The sequence below is a fragment of the Corvus brachyrhynchos genome, unplaced genomic scaffold, assembly GCF_000691975.1.
Source record: "Corvus brachyrhynchos isolate BGI_N302 unplaced genomic scaffold, ASM69197v1 scaffold331, whole genome shotgun sequence".
Classification (NCBI taxonomy): Eukaryota; Metazoa; Chordata; class Aves; order Passeriformes; family Corvidae; genus Corvus; species Corvus brachyrhynchos.
Window position 1 is genome coordinate 3,999,535 of NW_008237229.1, and position 11,782 is coordinate 4,011,316.

The window sequence follows — 11,782 nt, forward strand, 5'->3', positions numbered from 1 at the left end:
TCTTAGTATTTTTAGCAGCCTTAAACAAGATTCTCCAAGTAATGTCTGTGTAACTAAAATCAAAAAGAACACTCGATAAATTTAAAGATACTAAATCAGGCAAATACATTTACAAAGAACTGAAGCCAGTGGGTTGGCTCTTTTTGTATGAGACGTCTGAATTATGTTGACAATCTAATAATGTGCCTGAGTAGCTAAAGGCTGATACAGGCCTGCAGGAGCCAGTAATGTGGCTGTAACATCTTATAACATTAAGGACATCATGGAGATAAATGAGACTAATGTAGTCTGACAATGAACATCTCCCTTGGTTTGAAAAATAAGTTAACTATAAAAATAAATATTGTGCATTTACCATTTATATCTAGAATCCTGCATGCAATTTATACATATTGCTGTATGTAATTTATTGAGCTAAATATTACAGCAAGATATTCATGGTGTCTTTACAAACCAAAAAATATGATTAGCAGAGGTGGAAAGCACCATTTTCTCATGTTATCCAACCATAGCTATTACTTCAAGCAAAATCATAAAAGTGACATTATACAGCAGAAGTAATGAAGTGTGGGTGGAAAATCAGCTGAGTTGACATGCAAAATGAGACACTTCAGGACTTTCTGTGCTTGTAAATGAAATGCAGTCAAAATATTGCTCTATGTGGAATCTCATAAAGAAAGTGAAAAACTTATTTTATCCAATTTGGGCTGTAACATTTATTAAACTAGAACAATTATTAAGTATTGTCAATTTTTTCCTTTCTCTCATCAGTAGAGGAGTTTAATTCCCACAAAATATTTGCTACAAATAACTCACAGATTTCTTTATGATATGACAATTTTTTTTATTATGATTTCCACCAACAACTCATATAACTTACATTTTGTCAAGATTTTGGATGAATGCTAGAAAGTAGCTAGTAAGTCAGAGATTATTTACATTGTGTCATTTATCCCCTTAAATATAATACCACATGTCACATGATTATATTGGTTTTCAGAACATCATGCCAGCTACTGTGCTAATATGCCTCATTAGCAAAAGTAACAGGAAGGAGACATTAATTAAAGAAGTAAAAAATACAGAAGCAGAGCTTGACAATTTTCACCTGTTTAGGAGAAACAATCCTGAACACACACCATTCCAGAAGCATAGAAGTGCTGAGGCTAGAAAGTACCTTCAGGGATCATCTAGTCCAACCCACCTGTTCAGAATAAGGTCATTTATCCACAGGAGACTGCTCAGGGTCCATGCCCAGTTGGGCTGTGAATATATCTTAGGATGGAGACTCCACAACCTCTCAAGTTGCTCCAGTGTTTGACCACCATCACAGTAAAAAAGGTTGGGTTTGGGGTTTTTTTCTTCTTATGTTTAAACAAAATTTCGTGTATTTAAGAACCTGTCTGTTGCCTCTCATCCTGTAAATGGATACCACTAGAAGAGCCTGGCCCATTTTCTTTAGTCCCTGTAAGCTCCAATGATAACATGGTTGTTTACATACTTACATTCTTCATATTTCAGCAGCAACCAAGCTGGGGCACAAAGATGGATCAGGAAAACAGGGGGCGAAACAGAGAATAGTGGGAGTCAAATACTGCCTGAAGTAAAACAGCCCCTTGTTTTCTTATTAGCATTTTTACCCTGAAACATCTTTAGAAATGTGACAGTCTAAGGAAGAAAAAACTCCTATGTTTCCTTTTCCATTAGTTACAGTTGCATATTGTATTGTTTTAATAGCTGTCCCAATGAAGGCAGTGAGTACCAGGCCTTGATCAACCCATGTGGAAAGTCAGCTTCCTAGTACCTAACACTGCACTCTAAATGATTTCCATTGGGTGCGCTAATACACAAATTACATTTTAAAAGCGTGCGTGTGTGTGTGTGTAATTACTAACACATGCAATAGTAGAGTCAGTATGGCATTCAGGAGGTGCTTATATTTGCTCTTCTTGCAAAAAATATAAGATCATTGGGCCAAAATGAATGTTAAGAAAAGAAATAATGAGATAGGTAGCACTGGGAAGATGGTTATTTCTGCTGAAGTTTGTAGTTGTCTTACATATCATGTTTTATTGCTATAGAATAAAAGAGAGAAAGAAAACAATAAAGAAGGCATAACACCATAGAAAGAGCCATCAACAAAGAACAAGACTGGCAAAACTGTATGAACCCTATCAGTGTGATGGGGAAGTATAAGCAGGATATAGTCCTGACTACTCAGCTAAGGAAAAGGGAATTACATACTGTTATACCAACATGTTCCTTTCCCAGCAGCCTGAGAAGAAAAGCAATAAATGAAGACTATTTCATTGTGTTTAAAAGAAAGTAGCAGAATTTCTAGTAAAAGAAATGCAGTTTGCTTGCCTGAATAGAAGACTTAAAAAAAAAAAATTATCATATCTTCCTTCCATAATTGAGTCAGATTGTATTTCTTGTTCCAGTACTGAACTGTACAACATAAAGATACTTGTTCATCACTTCTGTGATGAAGCATTGTACCCAAATTTAGGCTGTTCTAGGATATAAGCTCCTAGTAGAAGTTTATGTTACTATTTAAAATACATGACCCTGAATTTTGTACTACTAAACTTTCACTCCATCTTTTTTATATTTTAAATAATTTCTGTTTCATCAATTATCACAAAATACGTATCTCCAATTACATTTTTAGCACATTGTTAGCACACAAATATTTTAGGCATCTATCTCATTGATATTTAAAATATTGACAATTTTCTTGTTAAACACAGATTGCTTTGAAACTGCATGTAATCTTTCTGCCTCTTGGTTATTTCCTTTTCTAGCACATCCCAGAAGCACTGACGTTTTTTTCTAAAACCAGTTCCCCCATCCTTTCTCTAATGCTTTCACTAAATCAGAGCTTCTACAGTTTCCCTTGTGACACCCTCTTCTTTGAATCTATGCAAATTTGGAGAGAAAATTCCCCTCCAATCACATTCAGCACTTTTTTTACTACTAACATTTCTGCTGGAATATGTATCTGTAGAAGATGAAGTCTACCATAATAGGAGAGCTCTCAGGGCTATTAGTATTTCTCATAATATTTCAGTTTTCTGTCACAAAGAGGAGTTTATAGAATATTTTTTCAACTATACTTCTTTACTATTCTTCCCTAAAGAGATTTAAAACTGCCTTCTGTTTTATTCATGCTAAGTGCTTGGTTTTTATTAATGTCTAAATGTCAGAGAATCCTAGCTCTTTTACCTTCACTTCTGTCTTATCTGAAAGGATATATATGGATACTCTATTTCATTCCTGTTTTTGTTGGGTTTTGGGGTTTTTTGGGGGTTTTGGTTTGGTTGGGGTTTTTTGGTATTTTTTTTTTTCTTCTATTTATATGTTACCCCCTTAAATATCTGATGTGACATTTACAGCTTTTAATTCAGATTTCAACATTTTGTAGTCTTGGGACACAGACAGAAGAGATAATTTAGATGTTGTTCCCTTTTCCCAGGTGACTGAGATCTTAAGCCACTAAAGTCTTAAATTCCCTGCCCACACCTCCCTCTTTAGCTATGCTTTGGTTAAAGTCTGATTAGTTGATAGCTTTGAATGGATCTTGCAAGTTTGTAAGGCACAGTGTTCTGGTAAATATATCAGGGCAATTGTTTTAGAGGATTAAAGGTTAGTGCCCTGAAAGGTGAGGAATATATTTGCTGATTCTTCCCAAAGTTAATTAATAAATGAGAACATGACCACAGATAGAGGATAACCTACCTTTCAACCCACTTTATTGTTTTTTTTGGTAGACCTCAAATTTTATTGGGGTGCAGTGGATACCTTGACAAAGATCATGTATTAAGAGCTCTTACCAAAATCTGTGTCCTAAAAAAATTTGAGCTGTTATGCAATATCTCTAAGCCGTACAGTTTTCAAACACATAGTGTAAGGAAAATGGCAATTTTAGTTGCAGCATTACATTAGTTTCAAATGTACGTAATGGCAGTATCTTGCCTTTCTACAAGCAGTTAGTTCATTCTGTGTACACAAAATAACATTCAAGTAGCTTTGATAGAGGGCTATAATGATCAAGAAAAATGTATTATTTATATTATTACATGACTAAAATTATTTTTGATATCATTAGTAGTGACACAGTGTTCTGAAAGAAAGCACACCGTAGTGTACTTCAGAAAATAAACCAGGCCTACTTTTTTTTTCTTGATTATTTAGGGGCTTTATTTCCATATATTTGTACATTGATAAAGCTTAGTATAGATTTCTTAACTGAAAATTACAATACAGTCAGGTACAGATGCAGAGAGCTTAAAATCTTCCTATTTTAAATCTTCCTATTTTTTCCTTTCCCACCCCACACCTCATGCTGGAATTATGCCTTCAGAAGAATCCAGTCTTGAGAAGATGGGATTTACTTGGACGTCAGAACCTTGAAAACAGAAACATGGTAGACTTTCAGTTGTTTCTCTGTGAAGTAAATAAAACTGGTTGCAAACAATAAAATGCTTTAATGAAGCAACAGCTCACATAAGCAAACTTTATTCTATTATTTAAAAAAGGCAAATTTCTTATTTTTCAATATGCTATGAAAATATTTTCTCTGAAAGATGTGCATGAGAGGCAATATCACTTGTGATGATGGACTACTTTACTCAGAGGATGGTAAACACCGAACAGGTTGCCCAGAGAAGCTGTGGATGCCCCATCCCCAGAAGTTTTCCTGGCCATGGTTAATGGGGCCCCCAGGAACCTGACCTAGTGGGTGACACTACCCATGACAGAGGGATAACTGGATGATCTTTAAGGTGCTTTCTAATCTAAACAATTCTATGATTCTATGATTTAATGAAATCAAAAGAATATGGGGCAGAAAAAATTCACATTCACTCCACTCTCTTCTAGGCTGGTATCTCCTAATTTGTTATCTTTCAGTCCTATGGCAGCTACTTACTTAATCATTATTTATTCTTTCTATTGTGTGTCATGAGAGTTCTAATTTTGTTTTGTAACTAGTCAATCATAGGGAAATAGATGTTAATAATTCTTAAGAAATTAAGACTGAAAATATGAGCAAAAGCAATTCAGGACAGCATTGTTACCACAGTTTTGAAGGGATCTCAGGGTTAAGTTAAAAAATAAAAAACAATAAAACATATTGTTGCATTATAGCTGACTGAGTTTTGCAGACCAGTGGAATTATTAATGCAACATGTTGGTGCATGAAAAAACAAAGAAGTATGACAGATAATTCAGTAACAAACTATCTGTTAATATATACCACTGTATTCATAAATTTTAATAGAGCTATTTATCACAGCAAGAACTGTTAAGGAATTCTGCAGGCTTTCTGCCACTATGGTAAGATGAATGATGAATCTGATGCAATGCAGGGTTTTTTAATAATTTATTGGATCATGAGTTATGGTTTTATTCAATTGAGTATTATTAGATGGGTTTGCCCCAGGCAGTGAGCATGGTATATGAAAAAGAAAAATAGATTAAGCAAACACTTGATGAGTTTAATCATTTCAAACAGGGCAGAGGATAAAGGCACTGACAGATTTGTCATTAATTCAGCAGATGTTTTTACCTCCACACAACATAATCACAAGATGGGAGTTGTCAGTGAAGCCCTGAAAGTGTGATGATAATAATGAATAGTCTGCATAATCTATTATTTTCACGCAATTGATTTATTTTCTCCATGAAAGACAACAAGGGATGGAACAGAGGGTAGAAGGTCTTTTCAAGAATGGTAGCATAAGAATATTTTTCTTCATCCCAAATCCTTATATCTATTTTTGATTAAATAGTGCCATTCTGCATAATGATAGCTGGTGGTGATTTTTCCTGATAGAAAATGGAATGAATCACCATTGCTGCACTTTGTCCACATTCTAATGATGCCTTCACCCCAGAGACTATCCATCAAATTTTTATCAGGAACCATTACCGCTGACTTCCCACTCAAAGCCTTACCTGTAAGATGCAACCAAGTCCATTTATCTGTAACAAATATTAAGCTTCTTTGAGAACAGACCAGGGACCTGAACTGTAGTAGAATAAGATGTATGCCTTCTGTGCTGTTCAAATAAGTGTAGGCAGAGGTCAAAGTGGTAAAAGACTGATCTTGAAACCTGTGAATAGTAGATTTGTTAATCACTTTATTATTATGTGTATGACACTTGACTTATCATAGAACTGCTTTTTCAATGTCAAGTGAAAGAGCCGTAAGTGTCTCCATTACATAATTTTCTGTTTTTCTTGATCATGGCCCCAGTCATAGAAATGCTGAGCATTTTCATCAATTTCATTTGTAGCTATGATTACTCAACACTTAATATTTTTTTAAAATATGTATCTGAAACTGCTTTTCTAGAAAGAAACAAACATGCCGTTCATGAAACAACACTTTGCCTTTCACAGTTACTCTGTGAAAGGGCTACATAGGAAGTGTTTGATGAAGCCCAAGTTAATATTAAATTCTCCTAGGCAATGCCTTGATACCAAAACTGCAAATTACCCTACCTTTTTTTCTTAGTTTCCTGTGGGAACTTCCAACAGCAGTGTTAATGCATCTGACATTTCCTAAATAGTGATTCATTCCACGGCTTTCAACAAGGCATCCAGACCCCCTGAGTAGATCACAGAAATAGAAATTCTGTGGACCAGGATGTAGGAACTGAGTCATATTTACAACAGGGTGAAAAAAGTCAGATCCTTTCTATGGCCAAAAAAAATATACTTCTTTTTCTTTTAAGGACTTTCACTGATGAAATTCCAGTACTGATTAAGTGCTTTGTTCATAAGCAAAGAGGAGCAGGAGGTTTTTATTAGGCTACCCAGGGTTAACCTTTCTGTATGTTTGATATTCTGCAGGTAAACAGCAGATGAGACCATTCCAAAAGATAGCTTTTCTATGAGTGATGTTTGTAGCCTATGAGGTAGGAATATTTTTGCTTTCAAATTTTTCTTTATTGGATGTTTTAGTTTGTCTCTCTTTTCAGAATGGTCAAAGAAATATAAAAATACTAACTAATTTCATCTCCCTCTCTCATCAGAGTAGGTGATAGCTTGGATATATCCGTGACGTAGCATTTAAGTATCTGAGTCGTTAAACTACAGTCTGCCTTTCTTTCTCAAGCGCTGTAATAAAAATGGCAAGGAATTTGCAGACAGAAGATAAGTGAGTCACAGCAAAAGACAACGTCACTGTGTTATCCAGTCAGAATGGATGTAAGATTTCCATACTCTTAACCTCAGAATTGTTAAGGAACATTTCAAGAGCAGGTTACCTACTTAATGACTCTATAGATCACATCAGTCATTCCACATTAATGGCAGCTGCTGTAAGACTGAATTCCTGCCATAGTAAGAAAAAAATGTCAGTATTTGCCTGGAATAAAGTAGCTCTGGGGATAGATGTATACTTTTAACCTGGTGGAGAATAAATCTTAATAACTATGACAACAGTAACAACAACAATGGTGTTAATAGCCATGACTACATATAAATGTTTTATTCAGAAATTAAAACTTTTCTTATTTTCTCTCCTTATGTTTCCTTTTCTGCTTTTATTTTCCTTTAAAAGAGTGTTTCCAGAATAACTCTTTCATATCAGTATAAATATCTGCTCATTTTTTTAAACATTTGATGATATTTTAATTTTGTAAGACACCATGTAAGCATTAGTCTTTAATCTGTTACCTTTTCCTGTGAATATGTTATTTTAAATATTTTTTTTTGGCTAAAGGAGGAGGGAGGGGAAAAGTACAAAAATGCCTGGAGCTAGTAAATGGGAGAGTTAAGATAGAATGCAGTGTGGCAGCTTAAGTTTGCTGCTACTGTGCATACAATGTAAAATGGTCATTAATGTTATTCGGTAAGAAGACTTGCATAAAACAATTAAATGAACCCTAAGGATACCTGTCAAACTGTCATATACTCACAAGCAAGGAAGTCACCAAGTAAAGCTGTCAGTCAGAGTCTGACATTCTGAAATCCTTCAAAAAGTGTTAAGCATTCAAAACTCTGCTAGTAATAAATCTGGCAACAGTAAGATAAGCTGGCCTGCCACAGCCTCAGGGTTCTTTTGCAAATGACACTGCGATATGACTCAGTACCCTTACGTTTGAAAGAATGTAGTTCATTTTTTTTGTTTGTTCAAGGAAGAATCAAAGACATGCTTTACTCTTCCCTGCAGCAAGCATGCTTATTTTCCAATTTGTAAATAAAGTGAATATTGGCTTTTGGTGAACTGCAGTGCATATTGACCAGTCTACGTAAATCAACTTAGGGGACACGTAAGATGTGGTAATTTACATCAGATAAAGATTTATCTGACACTTTCCTTTTTTTCTCTTTTCTGAACAAATAAATGTAAAAACACTAACAGCTATATGCGACAGTTTAGCCATTGATGCTGGAAGCTTAATTTCAGTAAACCAAGTCCTCACTGGAATTAAGGTCACTTGTAGTAATTACTTTAAACAGAGAGCTTGTAATAATCAGAAAATGGTCATTGCCTAATCTAGCATATTATCACTGTCATCTCCAAAGTGCCTATTAACAGTAGTATCTTTGTGCCAACTGTGCAAATTAGAATCATTAAATGCACACAAAACACTTCTTGCTCTATATTCTTCCTCTAAGTAGAGTTTAAATTTTTCTATTTCCACCTTTGCTTTCATATCTTTCTTCTTTCTTATTCCTTCCTTTTTTCTTTTCACTTTCTCTTTTTTCCTTGTCTTCTTTTTTCTTTTTTCCTTTTTCCTTCCTTCTTTCCTTTTCTCCTTTTTTTTCATTCTTTCTTCGGTTCTCTTCCTATCTGTTTGTTTTTTTGTTTGTTCTTTATCCTTCTCCATTTTTCTCTCCTTTCATTTTGCCTTCTACTTCCTTCTTGTCTTCATCCCAGCTCTTCTTTTGTCATATACTAGATTTGTTAATTTTGAAATGCTCTTAGAAGAAATGTGTTGCAAACTATGCCTTGGTGGAGAAGCTTGTAGGAGACAAAAGTCCAGGGTTAACTCATGTCAAGACACTTGGTCTCATCTGACTTTGTAAATCTAAAAGATAAAAGATAAATGTCGATTCAGGACCAGTCACCTGACTCCTTTTGTAGTCACTGAGGGAAAGAAACATCTATAGAGTTTCAGTCAACTCCTCTTAATCAGGTTGTCCGATCTGGGTGAAATAACATCTCTGGAAGATGTCTCTTTCTTTCTGCTGTGTCTGAAAAAGACTTGGATAAGTAGTATAGACTCAACTTTCTATATATAATGCCCAATGTATATACCCAATCTGAAGTTGGGTAATTTTAAACGCACCTTTTGTAACTCCTTTGTGTTCAATGGGTTGGGAAATGAATTAAAACCTTGTTCCCTTCCCATCTTTAGGCTGATATTTTTTCACTCTGTTTATGTCTAAACGTGCTGAAGTGATTTTCTCTCGTCTTAGCTTCTTATAATTTGGGATGCCTTTAACTTTGAGATATCCTTTATTAAAGAAACTATATAATTTAACTAGTCATTGGCATTTAATGAATAAAGATGTATAGACCTTAACAGTGCCTGATTAGTGATTTTTTCTTTCCTGCAGATGTTTACATTGTAATTCAAGCATAAGGAACATTTGGAAAATACTGATAATCACAATTTTAATAAATACTTTGAGGTAATATTCGTAGTCTAAACTTTCTTGTGCCCTTCTTCAAGAAATTCATGATGAGGGACCCAATTATAAAAGGCTGATTTGGAAAATTTGAACCCCAGTGATTGCCCAGGATGATAGTAGAACTGTGTCAAAACAGAAGTTAGAGTTCAGATCTCTCAGCTACCAGGAAACAGGAATATTGATATGCAGATAGCATAATGTAAAGTGTATTTGCTTTCACATCTTGATAAGTGAACCCCCTTAGAGGTGAATGAGTTTTCTATGATATTTACATAAATATTTCATTCTAAATCCACATATATCAGAGTGAAGGGTGGAGACCTCTATAAAGCATTTCTATTAAAATATCATTTCTGTGTCAGGTATTAAATGCATTTCTGTGTCTAATGCATTTAATTCTTGTCTTTTACTACATAATTCCACATTTTGGGTCATGAAGGGATGAAAGTTAGCTAGTACTAGTAATCAGTGTTCCCATCCATGATGTAGTGTTTACTAATGAATTAGAAGATTGATTGAAATTGATCCTCTTATTTTTTGAAAATGTACTGGGCTTCTAACATCAATGCTTAACATGGCACCACTTGAAAATAGTAATATGTTCTTTTCGGTAACTCTACATCTCATCTCCAATGAAATTTGACTAGTTTAATATCAGCAATTTTTCAAGGTAAGCTGCTTGCATTCCTTTGCAATTAAAATGTGGGGTTTACTTCATAGTGATCTCCCTAAGGGGTTTTAATGTCTATCATCACTATAAATTCATGTTTCCTAGCCAGTAAACAAGAATTGCATTGTTTTCTGCTGAAATAATCACTTTTGGAGAATGAGATTTCAGTTTGTTTTAATCCTTTTAGCCTGCAGCTGTTCTCCCTCAGTCATTTTAACTCTAACTTAAGTTTATTTTGAGTAGCACATGTATCTTTCTAGTCCAATCCATTTACACACCATTTTTCACCGGCAGTCAAGCTTAGCTAGTAGAAAACAAAGAAAAAGATGTTGTTTTAAGCACTGGTGAATTTTCTATTACATCCCTCATTAAAATAGAATTAAAAATAAATAACATTATACGTATGTGTGCTGGTATGTACAAAGCCCTACAAATACAATTTCGAAACACTTGAACTAGCAGTTATTGATTTTCTCAGCTGCCATTGGTTGTCTGTTTTCAGGAAATGATCAAGTGCTTGATCTCTGCAGTGATGTAATAGTGCTTGATCTCTTTTTATTTTTGTAATTGAATTTGAACTTTAAAGTTCTTGGTAAAATCAAAGTATAAACTGGCTCTACAGAATGGCCAGGAAGAAGCAAAATTCTGCCTGAAGAGATGCTGTGCTCTTCTATAACATGATTATCTGCTTGATAAGTTGTCTTCATGTTTAACCTGGCTTTTGGTCAAGTGCCAAAAAAGTTGTAACACTGAAATAAAAAGCCAACTCAAATTCTTTTTAAGCTTGTGTAGTGGTTTGGTCCAAAATACTCATTACTGTTTACCCTCTGTGAGATAATAATAAGGAGAAAAGCAAAGCAGGCACCAAACTTGAAAGAATATAAAGAAGTTTATTAACGGACCTAAAAGAAGGAAAAAGAAGAAAATAAAATCATACCACACCTTCCGAACACTTCTCCTCCCCTCCACCTTCCTCCCTTCTCCCACTGACAATGTAAAAAGACAACCCTTAAGATGTTCAGTCTGTTTACCACTTCCATAATAACCTTGTTCAGTCCATTTAGAAAGAGAAGTCTCTTCTTGCTCATGCTATGAAAACATTATCACAACGAGACAGCTGCCCACTTCCAAATAACTTTGTTCAGTCCATTTAGGAAGAGGAGTCTCTCTGCTCGCGATGTGAGTCCCTTCCCCCGACCTGCAGCTTTTCCCGCAACTGCTTTTGAGGGTCCAATCTTGAGCTACTGGGGTACAATTTTAAGGCTGAGTCGTTCAGAAACAAAAGTTCTCTTCACCCATCTCATCTCTGGGAGCATTTCATCTCTAAGAATAGAGGTCCTCCTCCTTCCCTGGGAGCAAAGGGTCCTCCTCATCTTCATCTCTAGGACTATCTCTGGGAGCATCTCTAGGAACTGAGGTTTTCTCCTTTCCCATTTGGAGCAAAAGTCCTCATCGCTTCCA